This window comes from Indicator indicator, chromosome 17, assembly GCF_027791375.1.
Source record: "Indicator indicator isolate 239-I01 chromosome 17, UM_Iind_1.1, whole genome shotgun sequence".
NCBI lineage: Eukaryota > Metazoa > Chordata > Aves > Piciformes > Indicatoridae > Indicator > Indicator indicator.
In genome coordinates this window covers 16,437,733-16,452,102 of record NC_072026.1, presented here as the reverse complement: position 1 = coordinate 16,452,102, position 14,370 = coordinate 16,437,733, and positions in this window count along the sequence as shown.

Here is a 14,370-nt window from a genome sequence, read left to right as displayed (position 1 = left end):
AGCTGGGTCCCTCCTTTGAATGACCACAGCAGAGCAGCAGGGAGAAACTCCTGGAAGAAACTCTAAGGCAGTAACCTCAGAGATGTTCTGAGATGAGGACAAGCCCTTGCTTCAGAGCAGATCAAGAGCAGATCAAGACCAGCTCTTCCCACCCTCCATGCTTCCCTCACCAAAACTATCTGCTGAACCTGGATTCTTCAGTGACTATGATGTTCTTGAATAAACCACCTGAGGTTCTTTGGGAGGCTGTGAGTCTAAACTTAGCTTGCTGTTACCTGCTGGTGGGCTCGTCCCTGCAGTGCAGCTGTGAAGCCACAGGCCCAGGAGGAGCACCAAGCTCTTGATCTCATCGCCTCACTTCTTGGCACACCTGCTCCTTTGAGCCTGTCTCAGCCCAAGATCTACCTCATCCAGTTTGCACTGGGATGGGGAACAAGCTCTCTGCTCTTACCCCAAGGCTCCCTCTCACCAACATGCCAAACAGTAACTGCAACATGAGCAGATAGCCCACCTCTGCTCTGACCCTTCCCACACCTCCTTCCCACCCACACTCAGTAGGCCCTACTCTGCAAGGAGGAATGGAAACAGCAAAGTTCTCCTCCATAGCCATGGAAAGCCTCCAAAGGATTGGGCAAAAGTGTGGCCAGCAGGTTAAAGTCTCCTCCCCCTCTATTCTGCCATAGTGAGGCCACACCTGGAGTCCTGTGTCCTGCTCTGGGCTCCCCAGTTCCAGAGAGACAGGGAACTACCGGAGAGAGTCCAGGGGAGGCTCCAAAGATGCTGAGGGGCCTGGAGCATCTCTGTGAGGAGCAAAGGCTGAGGGACCTGGAGCTGATGAGGCTGGAGAAGAGCAGCCCCAGAGGGGATCTGATCAATGCTCAGCAAGAGCTAAAGGGTGGGGGGCAAGAGGATGGGGCCAGACTCCTCTCAGTGGTGCCCAGGGACAGGACAAGGGGCAATGGGCACAAACTGGAACCCAGGAGGTTTCATCTGAACAGGAGGAGAAACTTCTTTGTTGTGAGGGTGCTGGAGTGCTGGAGCAGGCTGCCCAGAGAGGTTGTGGAGTCTCCTTGTCTGGAGAGCTTCCAACCCCAGCTGGCCATTGTGATCCTGGGCAAGCTGCTGTGGGTGGCTCTGCTTTAGCAGGGGGGTTGGACTGGATGACCTGCAGAAGGTCTTTTCCAATCCTCACCATGCTGGGATTCTGTGAAACTGGAAGATACAGCCCTGATCTAGTGCAAATCAGGGGAAAAATGAGGTGTAGGTTCCATATTGTCACATCATGGAGAGGTTTGGGAGCCAGAGAGCTGTCACCTGCCTCGCAGTGACTGAGAGCTGGTTAGCCTCCCAGCAGAGATCTTCTGGAGGAAGAAGCAGAGGTTTAGGAGCATGTAAGAAAGATCACAGAATCACAGAATTGTTTTGGTTGGAAGAGATCTCCAAGATCATCGAGTCCAACCTGCAACCCAACACCACCATGGCCATTAAACCATGTCCCCAGGTGCCATGTCCACAGGTTTCTTGAACACCTCCAGGGATGATGACTCCACTACCTCCCTGTGCAGCCTGTTCCAATGCCTGACCACTCTTGCAGGAAAGAAATTTTTCCAAATCTCCAACCTAACCCTCCCCTGGTACAATTTCAGGCCATTTCCTCTCCTCCTGTCATCTGATACTCAAGAGAAGAGACCAACCCCCACCTCAGTCCAACCTCCCTTCAGGGAGTTGTAGAGAGCAATGAAGTCTCCACTCAGCCTGCTCTTGCCCATCCCTGGGCAGTTCCTGATAGTTGGGTACTCTTTGGGGTATTTTAAAACATTTATGACTCCCAGTCCAGCTCAGACTCATCTCTCTAGCACAACGTGGCCAGAATACTCAACCTACACACTGGATGGTGGCTACCAGAGCTTGGCTTTCCCACCCAGCCCCTGAGATACAACACTGGGATGTCCCAGACCATCCATAAAAATGGGTTTTAGGGTAGCTATGTTCCCCAAATTCCTGCTAAGCATCCAGCCTGAGCACCCCAGCATGACTACGATGCTGTTAGACCATGTCCTGAGGATCCATGCTCATGGCAGAGCTCCCAGGTAGGTATGGAGAACCACCAGCACCTTTGACATCACACATAGGTTATGTCCACCTTTGGGCTGCACAAGGAGCTTTGCTACAGAGCTGGACAGACACAGAACCTCTGCTTGGGAGTCACCCTGCTGCCTGCAGGCAGGAAGGGCACAGAGCTTGCCCATAGGCTGGCACCCACTGAAGGCACTACCTCTGAAGAGCCTCATCACGTGAATGAACGCAATTAGAGGCTGCTGGGGAAGAAGAGGGGAGCTGAAACCTTGGTTAGATTTTAATCTTCAGGGTGTGCCTGTCTGCGGGCACCAAGCCAGCTCAGCTCTCCCTCTGCACGCTCCTGGCTGCTGCAGTGGTCCCTGCCTTGCTCCAGGACCTTCAAGGTGCTTTGAAATAAAGGTATGAAGATACTGCTGCTCATGGGGTAGTCTCTGCTTCAGCAGCACTTCAGAGCAGCTGACCAGGATGGCTTCTGGATCTCTGCTCTTTAGCCTGGGGAAGAGCAGCCCCAGAGGGGATCTGATCAATGCTCACCAGGAGCTAAAGGGGCTGTGGGAGGCAAGAGGATGGGGCCAGACTCTTCTCAGTGGTGCCCAGAGACAAGACAAGGGGCAATGGGCACAAATTGGAACTCCTGAACGGGAGCAGAAAATTCTTTGGTGTGAGGGTGCTGGAGGCCTGGAGCAGGCTGCCCAGAGAGTTTGTGGAGTCTCCTTCTCTGGAGAGCTTCCAAACTCGCCTGGATATTGTGATCCTGGGCAAGCTGCTGTAGGTGCCCCTGTTTGAGTAGGGGCTTGAACTGGATGATCTCCAGAGGCTCCTTTCAACCCCCACCATGCTGGGATTCTATGATCTTATAGGTCCTCTCCACTCTAAACAAGTCTGATTCTATGACCCATCCTTGCCCACTCCCCCAGCCCTCCATCCTGGAGCTGCTGTCCAGAGCAGCACTCCTCACCAATAACTCCTTTGAGTGCCTGCAATCAGCAGCCCATCGCTTCCCTGGGAAGGATCCTGCTTTCTGTCTAAGCCACTTAAAAAGACCTAATTACACCCCAGCAGACAAAACACTTCATGTTCTTCACAAGCCAACCCCAGCTCCCATTACCTGCAAAAACCCAGAAGAAAAACCTGCCAGCCACGCTCCTCCTTTGTCATGCCTGCACTGCAACTTTCAAGTGTTAATCCCAAATTTTGGGGCCTGCTATTGCCAGGAGTTTGTAGGGCACTTGGGGTAATCTCCTCTTTGTGCCTAAGAGTCACCTTGCTTCTCCATTCCACTTGGTGATGAGCTGGATCCGACGTTGGACCTACTTCTGAGGACTAAATGAGTGCCCTGGGAGAGGAAGCTGAGATGAAAGCCTCCTGGAAATGAAGCTCTTCTGGAGGACCCACAGGCTGCCTTTAGAATCCTGAACTGTCCCCACAGCCACCAGTTCATGTGACATTACTTCTGTTCCCAGTGCCTCGCTTCTTGGTCAAAGGCCTTTGATGTCCAAGGCCACCAGGCTCACCTTACTGTGCTGGTGGCTGTGAGGGCTGCAAGGGGAGATGCTGAGCCAGGAGGCTGCTGTGAGGGTGGTTGGAAAGCTAGGAAAGGACAGGAGAAGACAGGAAAAGATGGAAAGCCAGGAAAGAGCTGGGTAAGCTGGAAGAGGGGAGATTTAGCCTGGATGTTAGGAAGAAACTCTTTACAGGGAGGGTGGGGAGGCACTGGAACAGTTTGCCCAGGGAGGCCGTGCATGCCCCCTCCCTGGGGGTGTTCAAGGCCAGGTTGGATGAGGTCTTGAGCAGCCTGGTCTAGTGAAAGGTGTCCCTGCCCATGGCAGCAGGGTTGGAACTAGGTGATCTTTAAGGTTCCTTCCAACACAAACCATTCAGTAATTCTACAGAATGGGGATAGAAAGAGAGGAAGTGGCCTGAAGCTGAACCAGGGGAAGTTTAGGTTAGAGACTGGAAACAATTTCTTTGCTGCAAGAGTGGTCAGGCACTGGAACAGGCTGCCCAGGGAGGTAGGTGGTGGAGTCACCATCCCTGGAGGTGTTCAAGAAACCTGTGGCCGTGGCACTTGGGGACATGGTTTAATGGCCATGGTGGTGCTGGGTTGAAGATCGGACTCAATGATCGTAAGAGGTCTTATCCAACCCAAACCATTCTATGACTTCATGCAGCGTCAGACCTTTTCTGCACAGGCAACCCAGAGCTGACTTTCCCCAGGCCACACAACATGCAGTTAAACTCCTGCTGCCTCAGGAGGGTCATTAAACAACAAGCTGTGTCCTACCCCAGTGCTACTTCCCCGCAGCCCAAAGCCCACGTGGCAGCACTCGTGCAACCAACCTCAAAGCCATCCAGTCCCGCCTAGAGCGATCCAGGACCTGCAACCAGCCTGCTAGCAGAGACCACCCATGCTGTCACACTGCTGTTCCAAGGAGCTGTCCCATGCTCCTGGGGAGAAGCACAAACCTCCTTTGACCGGCTAGGAACTCGTGCACTAATGGAGGACTTGGCCAGTGACCTGAATGCTGGCCCTTGGCTGCAAGCAGGACTGAGGGCAGTCATGCGGAAGAGTCTGCTGGTTTAATGATCACTGATGTCTGCTGTGACCTTCACAGCCCTCAAATTAGAGTGCATGTAAAAAATTAGAGTGCATAAAAAAAATTAGAGTGCCAAAGGTTTGAAACTTCTTCTTTTGAGCTTCCTAAACACTGCTGGGAGTTTTGTCATCCACAGGCTAGGAAGGTGCTGAGGGGCCTGGAGCATCTCTGTGAGGAGCAAAGGCTGAGAGCTCTGGGGCTGTTGTGCCTGGAGAAGAGCAGCCCCAGAGGGGACCTGACCAATGCTCAGCAAGAGATAAAGGGTGGGGGGCAAGAGGATGGAGCCAGGCTCTTGTCACTTGTGCCCAGTGACAGGACAAGGGGCAATGGGCACAAAGTGGAACCCAGGAGGTTCCACCTGAACAGGAAGCAAAAATTCTTTGGTTTGAGGATGCTGGAGGCCTGGAGCAGGCTGCCCAGAGAGGTTATGGAATCTCCTTCTCTGGAGAGTTTCCAAACCCAGCTGGACACTGTGATCCTGGGCAAGCTTGGGTGGGGTGGCTTTGCTTGAGCAGAGGGTGAATTGGACTGGATGATCTCCAGAGGTCCCTTCCAACCCCACCATGCTGGGATTCTGGGATCTAGACTTAAACCAGTATCCATGTCCCTGCTCCCCAGCCCCTACAGCAAAGGTGGTTTCACACCACCTTGGTTTAACTCAGCAGATCAACCTAAACTTTTACATCCCCACAGGAATGAAGGTCAAGCAGAAGAAGCTTCTCCAGGTAGATTAGGTGGAGCCACAGACACCCTGCCCCATCCAGGCTGGATTCAGGTGTGGGATTGCCAATCTCAGGCTGCCCAGCAGTGATCTGGAGGAGGCTGGGCACAGAGCTTTGTTTCTCCTGCCTTAGCCAGAGCACACAAAGCAGACTTTGTGCAGGGCAATGCTTTTGTGTCAGCTGTTACCTGATCTGCTGTGAAGCCAGAGCAGTCTGGAGAAGCTCTAACCTGATCCTGCAGAAACCCTGCCAGACCTAAATTAACCCTTTGCATCCATTTCACCAGGTTGCCACCTGTAGAGGGATGGTTTTTCTAACTGGGTTAGCACTTTGTGACATCTTCAAGCTAGATTCATCTCACCTTTGAGCTCTGCCTTGAAGAACATGTTCAAGGCCAGCTTGGATGAGGCCTTGAGCAATCTGCTCTAGTGGAAGGTGCCCCTGCCCATGGAGGGTTCAAGAGAATCTTGAAGGTCTGGGTGGCTGTGGGCTTCCATATGAAGCCAGACTGATGTCTAACTGTCTCTGAACACCAGAAGGGATCACCATGCTCAACCCCAGCTGCACGATTGACCATTTTGGTCTAGTGGTCATGGAAATGTTGGGTAGAAGGTTGGACTTGATGATCTTAGTGGTCTTTTCCAACCTTAAGGAATCCCTGATTCTATACAGGCAGGGTGAGGAGCCCTTGCGTCTTAGACCACCTTTAGCTTCTCTGAAGGACCAGTTTTTGACTCTTGCCTTCCCCCTTTTCCATGCAGCAACTATTCAACACTGACACAGTCAGATATGAGCTTGATGATATCAAGAAGCAGCAGGAGATTTCTAGAGCCAAGCCTGTGAATAATCAGGAATGCCTGACATCAACATTCTGGGCTATCAATCATGGCTACCTTGTTCAGCACATGCAGACAGGAGAAGGAGAAGCTTTAAGGAGCTCTAAGGAGAAGCCAAGCTCTAAGAGGAAGCTCTTTTCCTCAAGAACCTCTGCTAGAGGTGTCTGAAGAGTCAGCTGTCAGCTGGAGAGGATGGATGGTTGCCCTGCTGTGGTGACATCTTACGCCTCTGCCACAGTTCTTCCATGATGCTGGTCAAATAAACTGCACCAGAGAATGAATCATAGAATGGTTTGGGGTGGAAGCAACTTTTAAAGGCCATCAAATTGCACACACATCTTTATCAAGGTGTCTAACGTGACCCTAAATATGAATCACAGAAGCACCAAGCACTTGGAGCTACAGCTGAGCCTGGCTGGTTGTGTAGGATCTCTTTGGTCACTGCTACCTGGGGACAGTGAATGTCTCCTCTTCCCTGAGCATGGGGAAAAGAGAGAGATGAAACCCTGCAATTTGCTGCCCAGAACATGACCAACCCAGACACGTTTCAGCCAGGTCCAAGACAAGAGCTGCAGAGCTACCGAGGCACCATGACAACTTCTAATTCACGTGCAACCACCCACAAACCCCTCCAAACAACAATTTAATCCAACCACAGGCTGGCAAAGCCATGAGCTCCTCAAGCTAGCAAAGTGGGGCATCAGCTTAATCAGAAGCACCACACAAACCTGTCTGTCCCAGGAGATCATCTGGGGGTCCTGTTGTGCTGGGAGCTGTGCTGAAACTCCACAGCACGACCACCACCTTCCCCCCAAAACACCAACACTTGCTGCTGTTAGTGCCTGAAACTAAACCCACTAGAGTGAAAAATGCTCTAGCACAGCTTCATTAGTCTAATTACAAGGCAATAATTCTTAATTGCTCCACTAATTTCTGCATTTGAAAAGGAAGGAGGATGTGAAAACCCTTTTACCGCACCCACATGCCATTGACCTTAAGCATTGATGTCTAGAGATGAAAGCAAGAAGGAAGGAGATGTTTGTTTTGCTTTCAGGGGCAGAGCTTTGTCTTTGCATCACAGATCCACAAATAGAGCAGGATGGAAAACCTCCTTGAGTCATAGAATCATTCAGGTTGGAAAAGACCTCCAAGATCACCCAGTCCAAGCCCCCTGCTCAAGCAGGGGCACCCACAGCAGCTTGCCCAGGATCACAATGGCCAGCTGGGGTTGGAAGTTCTCCACAGAAGGAGACTCCACAACCTCTCTGGGCAGCACCCTCACAAGAAATTTCTCCTCCTATTCAGGCAGAACCTCCTGGGTTCCATTTTGTGCCCACTGCCCCTTGTCCTGTCCCTGGGCATCACTGAGAAGAGTCTGGCCCCATCCTCTTGCCTCTGATCCTTTAGCTCATGTGGTGAGCTGGTCTCCTTGTACCCCACAAGAATGGCATGGACTTCACCACAGAATCACAGAATCATTAAGGCTGCAAAAGGTCTCTGAGATCATCAAGTCTAACCTCCTACCCACCACCTTCATGACCACTAAACCATGTCCCCTAAGTGCCATGTCCACATGTTTCTTGAACACCTCCAAGGATGGTGACTTCACCACCTCCCTGGGCAGCCTGTTCCAGTGCCTGAGCACTCTTGCAGGAAAGAAATGCTCCATGACATCACAGAGAAGGAACAAAATTCTGCCAAAAAAAACCCTTTGGCATTTTTGTAAAAGAAACCCAAACCTTGCCAGTTGTGGAAACCAGGAGCTCCAGCAGGAGAAGTTCTTGGGAACAGGTTTAATGTTTTTTTCTTTGGCAGGTTGACTAAAATAAACCAGGCTAAGTACAAGGTCTTGTCCAATCTGAGCAAGATCATCTCTGCTCCCCAGCTTGCTGTGGAGCAATCTCTCCAGATGAACCCAGCTCAGGGTTTGTCCTGTCCATCAGAGGGGTGGGGATGGGATGCTAGAGACAACATTTACCAAGCCCAAAAGTAGGATGAAGCAAGGACAGAGGGAGGTGCTCATCTCTGCCCCAGCTCTACCACTCCCAGCCCTTTCTTTCCTGGGAGCTGATTTCATACCAGCTCTGAGAGATACAAAACAAGGAGGAGCAGGAGAGACCAAACTCTTTAGCTGCAGCCCTCTGCCCCACACAGGTCCTCATGGCAGCAGGGACTGTGGTTGGAGATGGGATGCAGAAGGGATGCAGCTCAGCCCAAGCCTCCTGAGAGGTTGCCATGGGTCATAGGCTGGGATTTGAACAGTGTTGTCCTGACTCACCCTGCCCACACACAGACCCCTCCCAGTTAGCCCACTGCTATGCCCCCTCCTCCAACTCGTAAATTAAGGGGTGGGGAACAGATTGTAGACAGACATGGGGTGAGAGGCAGTGACCTGACAGGGACAAGGAACAAAGACTCAGACCCAAACCTTCCCCCTCTGCCCCACTTGGGTCCTCAGACCAGCCCTGTAGCATTCAGCTACCATTGTGGATCCACACTTCAGACCCACAGCCCACAGGTGAGAACGTCATACAGTCACAGAGTGGTTTGGGTTGAAGGGACCTTCAAAGGTCATCCAGTCCAACCCCCCAGCCTGCAGTCAGCAGGGACTTCTGCAACTGGAGCAGGCTGCTCAGAGCCACAAACAGCCTGACTTGCAATGGTGCCAGGGATGGGGCATAGCCCACCTCTCTGGGTGGCCATCTCCTCATGCTTTAAGGATTTAAGGAATCGATTCCTGTCTCTCCCATCCCCACTAGAGGGTTAGGAAAGGAGAACCCTCCTCTCCCTCCCTGCCCAGGCAGAGGGAGCAGGTGAAGCAGGGAGAAGCAGCAACACCCCAGCTGCCCTCTACAAAGCTCAGAGGACCAAGCTCCCTGCCCAGCCCTACCTGCGGAGGCTCCTCAGCTGTGGCTCCCTCCCCAACCAAGAGCGATGTGGAGCAGTCCCCAAGCAACGTCCCGGCACTTTGAGGCTCCCCGGGGGCTGGCAGCAGGTATCTCCAAGCCTCCCTGGCAGCGAGGGCGGCTGTGGGCGAAGCTGAGCAGCCTTTACCTGCCGGGAGAGGGCTGGCTCCTGGAAGCCAAGCCTTGTTTTGAGGAGGAGACTTGGGTGTGTTTTGCCCTTGAGGGGAATCAAACAGGTTTCTCCATTCAGAGGACAAGGTCTCCCCTCCCTGTAAGCTCTCCTCTTGCATTCCTCACATTCTCCAGCCAATGCCACCTTCCCCAGCCCAGTGCTGCTGTGGGACAACAGAGGGCAGTCCCCCTCCCTGCTCTCCCCATGCTTAATTCCTTCTGCAGGTTTGTCCTGCAGGAAGGGGCAGCAGCACCCCAAGGCCACACAGGTGCACTCCCCCCCACCCCCAGATCCTGAGGGAGCTGCTAACAGCAGTTGGACTCCAGCAGCAGCAGGAACTGGGGCTGTAATTAGCACTCAGCACTGATTGTCTCCTTCTAATTAAGTCAGGTGCAGGGCTGTGATTATTGCTGCTCACTGCAGAGGAAATTGCCACGTGTTCCGTTCTTCCTCACTTGAGTTCCTCCTCTAACTGCTGTGGTCACCACAAAATCCCTGAGATCCAGCTGTGGTGAGGCTCCAAATGGACATAAAACCTTTGGTTACCTCAAGATCCCTGAGATCCAGCTGTGGTGAGGCTCCAAAGGGACACAAAACCTTTGGTTACCTCAAGATCCCTGAGATCCAGCTGTGGTGAGGCTCCAAAGGGACACAAAACCTTTGGTTACCTCAAGATCCTTGAGAGCCAGCTGTGGTGAGGCTCCAAAGGGACACAAAACCTTTGGTTACCTCAAGATCCCTGAGAGCCAGCTGTGGTGAGGCTCCAAAGGGACACAAAACCTTTGGTTACCTCAAGATCCCTGAGAGCCAGCTGTGGTGAGGCTCCAAAGGGACACAAAACCTTTGGTTACCTCAAGATCCTTGAGAGCCAGCTGTGGTGAGGCTCCAAAGGGACACAAAACCTTTGGTTACCTCAAGATCCTTGAGAGCCAGCTGTGGTGAGGCTCCAAAGGGACACAAAACCTTTGGTTACCTCAAGATCCTTGAGAGCCAGCTGTGGTGAGGCTCCGAAGGGACATAGCAAGAATTTAGGTTGGAAGAAACTTCTTCATTGAAAGGGTTCTCAAAGGCTGGAACAGGCTTCCCAGGGAGATGGTTGAATCTCCATCCCTGGAGGGGTTTCAAAGAGGCAAACATGTGGTACTGAGGGACATGGTTTAGCACGAGCCTTGGTAGAGAGAGAGAATGCTTGGACTCAGTGATCTTAGAATCATTTCAGCTGGCAAAGTCCTTTATGCTTCTATGACACTGGGATGCCATAAGACAGCTGTAGTGAGGCTGAGTGGATGCAGCAAGACCCTTGGATCCCCCTTTTTGCCAATTCCTAAAGACCAGATGCTGGGGATGTGAATTTAGAGCCCTTCTGAGTCAGTCCAAGACTGCCACAGGTTGGTAAGAAGGTGATGGAGACCCAGCCAAGCATCTCTCAGGACCTCCCCACCACTGCAACTACCAGCACACATTTCCCCTGTTCCTATGAACCCATCAGAAGGAACTCCAGGTCTGTAGAAACATAAAATGGAATCACAGAATTGTTTTGGTTGGAAATGACTTCTAAGATCGAGTCCAACCATAACCTTATACCACCATGGCCACTAAACCATGTCCCAAGTGCCATGGCCACGCTTTTCTTGAACACCTCCAGGGATGATGACTCTACCACCTCCCTGGGCAGCCTGTTCCAATGCCTGACCACTCTTGCAGGAAAGAAATTGTCCCTAACATCCAAACTAAACCTCCCCGGCACAATTTCAGGCCACACAGGAGATGAGCTGATGGAGAAACATGCCCCTGTGCTCTGCTCAAACCTTGGTGAGGGATCTGCTGCAGGATGGTGGGCAAACAACCAGCTGGGATGTGCTATAACAGAGCTGATAACCCAGCCCTGGCTGGCAGCAGCACAGTGAAGATAACATCTCAGAAGCCCTGATGTCAACCTTGTTGTTCCAACCCCAGCTCTTCCCTCTGATCCAGCCAGCAGCAGCCCAGGCTCAGCTGAGCTTTCTTCCCCAGAGGCTGTTGGTGATGCCAGCTGAGATAAGCTGAGGAGATGTCATAGTCACAGAGGCACACCCTGAGCTGGGAGTGGGCATGGAGGGGTGTCCAGCTCAGGGATGGTTTGAAGTGAGCTGTTGCAAATGCAGCCCAGACCCTACCTCTGAAGCATCCTCTGCTTGAGGGCTCCAGCTGACACTGCAGCTTTATTTTCAGCAAGCCCTGAGTCATCCCTGAGTTTGCTGAAGGTCCCTTCAGGTTCCTTCCTGGAATAATAATGACTAAGAACCTGGGTAGCCTTTTGGGTACAGCAGGTTCTCTGCCAAGCAAGCAGAAAGGACACTACAGGGTCAAAGGACCAGGACATTTTGTCCCCAGTGTGAAGACACCGTTCCACAATCAGCATTCAAACAAGCCCCATAGGATGGTTTGGGTTGGAAGGGACCTTCAAGATCTTCTAGTTCCAAACCCCTGTCATGGACAGGGACACCTTCCACCAGACCAGGTTGCTCAAGACCTCATTCAACCTGGATGAACACCTCTAAGGAGGGAGCATCCATGACCTCATGCTCAGGATAGGTGATTTTTTTACCACTAAACACCAAAGAATTGGTTAAAAAGGTCCTAAACCAACACACCCAGAGGCTGACTGCTGGGTTTGGGCTTTTCTTCAACTATTTTGTTGAGTTGGCAACATCTGAAGCTAAACCATCAGTGTTGTACTCCTCCTCAGAAGAGAAGAACACAGCCAAGAATTGCTTTTCTAATTAACTCACAGGAGATAGGTGCAGCATGAAGTCATATTTTGTTATTAGCTTGAAAATGCAGGTCCAAGCAGATGTAGAAACCATCCAAAGCCAGGTCTCAAAGCCAGGGGTGTGGCAGCAAGGTAAGAACAGCAGGGAAGGTGTTTCCAAGCTGGCAGCTCCATCACAAGAACTGGGACATGTGAGGTGTTGGAGAAAGACACGCTGTGGGGCACGTAGCTTTGTCACATACAGCGAGGCCAAGCAGGAGGAGAACCTCAACATGAACAGCTGCTCAAGCTGGCCTGAGCTAGACCAGAACTGGTTCTGTTCAGGCTGGGACTTCTCAGCTCAGACTCTGCTCAGTGAGGCACTGAGACACTAATGATACCATGGCAGATGGAGAATCACAGCATCACAGAATCATTTGGGCTGGAAAAGACCTTTAAGACCATCAGTCCACCCCTTAACCCAGCATGGTTTGGTCACCACCAAACCATGTTCCTCAGCACCACACCTCCATGGCTTTGAAACTCCTCCAGGGATGGGGACTCCACCACTGCCCTGGGCAGCCTGGGCCAGACCTTGACAGCCCTTTTGGGGAAGAAATTGTTCTTCATGTCCAACTTAAACCTCACCTGGAGCAACTGGAGGCTGTTTCCTCTTGTCCATGTCCCATACATACCTTAGCCTACAAGTACACCAATGTAAACCACAGCTTGGTGTAAAGCCCAGCTTTGTCTTCTATTTCCCAGTAAGGAGAGCAGGACAGGGACACCTTTCCCCTCCTTTTTCTTTCTTTCCCCTGTAGAAAAGACTTTTCCCACTTTGTTCAGCTGAAAATAACCCTGGCCAACCACACAGACATCTCACCTTGACCTGGAGACCTCCAGAGCTGTGGAGTCAGCCCAGTTTGTGAACACTGCAAACAAAGCCCAGTAAGCACCTCTGTGGCGCTCAGCAGCTCAAACAATCAAGGACAACCAGTCCCAAACAAGCCTTTGTGGGTTTATCCCAATTAAGCTCTTAGATAAACCTCTCTTTCCAAAGTCTAGCTGGACATCATTCCCACCAGCAGGCACAGAAACTCTGAGGAGTAGTTTTCTTTCTCATAATTAGAGCAGCATTTTTAGTTATTTAATGAGGTGACATTTCCAAAATCACAGCAGTGGCCAGAAGCTGAAGAAGCTTTTTTGATAGTAAGATGGTCTGTGTGCCATCTGGAAGAGCCACAGGGCCACCAGGTCACTCCAGATCAGAGGCTAGGAGCCCCTCAAGGCTGGAGGCGGAAGAAGAGACCCTCAGGGCGGAAGAAGAGACCCTCAGGGCGGAAGAAGAGACCCTCAGGGCAGTCTGAAGGGGAAGAAGAAGCCCTCAAGGCAGTCTGAAGCAGAAGGAGAGATGCTCAAGCACTGAAGTCCATTGGGAGATCTCCTGGTTTCTCAATACCACTTTCTCCTCTTACCTCTGCCCCTCACCCTTGCATTGAAGGTGGAAGGAAGCTGACTAAGCCATCAATCCTTTGGGCCTCTGCCAAGGGGACAGAAAACCAAAGCCTCAGTAGAGAAGGAGCAGGGCTGCGATGAGTAGCAGGGTGTAAAACCACTACACCCATTGGTTACGAGGGAATCAAACTGGTTTTTCATGAGGTGTCATGACAAAGGGCTGCCAACCTGCCTGGCCTCACCTTCCTCACAGCAGGCAGGACACAACCATGTACCCTTGGCTATTTGGTGAGAGGTGGGGAGACACTGAAACAGGCTGCCCACAGAGCTTGTGGATGTCCCCTCCCTGCTGGTGGTCAAGGCCAGGCTGGACGAGGGCTTGAGCAACCTGGGCTGGTGGGAGGTGTCCCTGTCCACAGCAGGGTATTTGGAACTAGATGGTCTTTAGGGTCCCTTCCAAACCATTCTTTGAATGAATCTCAGCCATAGTCATGAAGACAAATCTGCAGAGGTCAGGAGCTCTCAGCACTGGGACAAAATGAGAGGCTGTGGCCAAGCCTGATAGCTTTGCTGTGACAGCAAACCACATGCAGTCACCAGGAACAGCCCAGCCAGGCTCTGTTGCAAGCAGGGGAGGAGGGGAGACCTCACTGCAGTTACCAGTTTTAGAGGCAGTGAAGCTGGTGAAGGGTCTGGAGAACAGGTCTGGTGTGGAGCAGCTGAGGGACCTGGGGTTTTTAAGTCTGGAGAGGAGAAGGCCAAGGGGGGACCTCACTGCTCTTTACAACTCCCTGAAAGAAGGCTGTAGTGAGGTGGGGATCAGTCTCTTCTCCCTAGTAGCAGGTTACAGAAGCAGAAGTGGCCTGAAATTG